Consider the following 2,500-nt stretch of genomic DNA (forward strand, 5'->3'; position numbering starts at 1 on the left):
ACTTGCCATGCCATGCGCGCGCACAGCTTGCGCGCAGCGTGTGCACAGCATGCCGGCAGCGTGCGCACAGCATGCCGGCAGCGTGTGCGCAGCGTGCGCGCTTGGCAGCCTGTCGACAGAATTTTTCGAAACTTGCCATGCCATGCGCGCGCACAGCTTGCGCGCAGCGTGTGCACAGCATGCCGGCAGCGTGCGCACAACATGTCGGCAGCGTGCGCGCTCGGGAGCCTGTCGACAGAATTTTTCGAAACTTGCCATGCCATGCGCGCGCACAGCTTGCGCGCAGCGTGCTGATTCTGTCGACAGCGAGGCTAGCGAAACTTCTCCTGCCATGGCGTGCGCGCAGCGTGCTGACTCTGTCGACAGTGAGGCTAGCGAAATTTGTCTTGCCATGGCGTGCGCGCAGCTTGCGCAGCGTGCGCGCAGCCTGTGCGCAGCGTGCGCGCAGCTTGCGCATTCGGTCGACAGTGAGGCTAGCGAAACTTGTCCTGCCGTGGCCTGCGCGCAGCCTTCGCGCAGCATGCGCGCAGCATGTGCGCAGCATGCCGGCAGCCTAGTTCCAGATTTTTTCAAATGTCGACAGAATTTTTCAAACCTTGTCAAACCCCATTTTTATTGAAATTTCCTCGCACAATAAGCTCCCCATAAGTAGTCTATGATTTTTAGGACCTTCTCCAAGTTACAAAACTAAAAAATTCCTCCCGGATTTGTTTTAATGATTTTTTCAATTTTACGACTTCTAAAAATAATAAAAAATACTTCCCGACTTCAAATATTTATGAAACTTTTTCCCATCAGAGATTGCATGTTTCTTAGTATCCCTGCAAAAAATCACGTCCAAATACCTTGTATTGAATTATTTAGAGCCCATTATGACTCCTCGCGCATAGGTGATGTCTCTTCCTGTCAAAGGGCTAAATGCATAAAATGCTATATAGGGGGGTGTGTGTTGCCTGCATATGCATGGCAGCCCATGCCCTCCTAGCTGCAGCCCCCTTCCCCCACGCCACACCCATGTCATGTTGCCTCGATATGTTGCCTCGGTATTATGGGTTTGGTGTCGGGGTCGGGGGGCTGCCACCCATGGCGGTGGTGGCCGGAATCCGGCCGCCGCCACCACGCCGCCGCCATGGGTGAGGGGGAAAAAAAAAGGCGTGGAAAGTTGCGAAATGGGGTTGTCTAGGCTTTTTTTTGGCATGGAAGAGCATGGAGTGCTAGGAACTCCTTCTCAAATGCGCGGGCATGTCGACCACAACCTCATTTCGCAACAACAACCACCCGTGTGGGGTGGCGGTGGGTGGATAGTCGCGGATTGGGGCTTGCCAAGCCAATGTTTTCAAAAAAATTCATCAAAATTAAAAACAAATGTTTTGTTGCCTTCGGATTTGTGGGCGAGCGGTGAGTCGGAGTGGAGCCGGTAAAGTTTAACCTCGGTGTGCATGGTTGTTTTTAGAAACTCAATCCAATGCCGGGGACGTTGAAAGTGACGCTCTTATGAGTTGCAAACCCGCAAGATTTAAAGAACCTTTTCAAAAAAATTTCAAACCAACAAGATTTAAAAACAGAAATTTTCATCAAAATGAAAAACAAATGTTTTGTTGCCTTCGGACTAGTGGGCGAGCGGCGAGTCGGAGCGGAGCCGGTAAAGTTTAACCTCGGTGTGCACGGTTGTTTTTAGAAACTCAATCCAATACCGGGGACGTTGAAAGTGACGCTCTTATGAGTTGCAAACCCACTAGATTTAAAGAACCTTTTCAAAACAATTTCAAACCAACAAGATTTAAACCAACAAAATTAAAAACAAATGTTTCGTTGCAAACAAATTGTGGGCGAGCGGCGAGTCGGAGTGGAGCCGGTAAAGTTTAACCTCGGTGTGCACGGTTGTTTTTAGAAACTCAATCCAATACCGGGGACGTTGAAAGTGACGCTCTTATGAGTTGCAAACCCACAAGATTTTAAAAACTTTTTGAAAATGTTTCTTCTAAATGACACATTTTGATCCTTGGCAAGTGCTCAATCTGTAACTATCCAATCACCGCCACACCACACCGGTCGGGAGTGTGTGAATGGTGTGCTTCCCGGGTTTGGCATAGACAATCTTTCGCATCGACAATCTTTTGCATGCGAGGGAATGTCTATGCCAACCCCGGGAAGCACACCATTCACCCACTAGTTGTGGGCGACGATGGGTTGGCTTCAAGTGAACTTTTGCTTGGGGTTGTCTTCGGTATGCTTTTGTGTTGGGAGTACGGCCACCAAACCTTCTCAATGCACGGGTATGTCGAGGATGGCTTTTGGCGGGGTTGATGAAGAAGCTGCCCAATTCTCGGCCACACGAACACATGGTGACGATGCGTTGGCTTCAAGTGAGCTTTAGCTTGGGGTTGTCTTCGGTATGCTTTTGTGTTGGGAGTACGGCCACCAAACCTTCTCAATGCACGGGTATGTCGAGGATGGCTTTCGGCGGAGTTGATGAAGAAGCTAGGGAATTGTTGGCCAC

The sequence above is a fragment of the Prunus avium genome, unplaced genomic scaffold, assembly GCF_965620075.1.
Source record: "Prunus avium unplaced genomic scaffold, drPruAviu1.hap1.1 HAP1_SCAFFOLD_18, whole genome shotgun sequence".
Classification (NCBI taxonomy): domain Eukaryota; kingdom Viridiplantae; phylum Streptophyta; class Magnoliopsida; order Rosales; family Rosaceae; genus Prunus; species Prunus avium.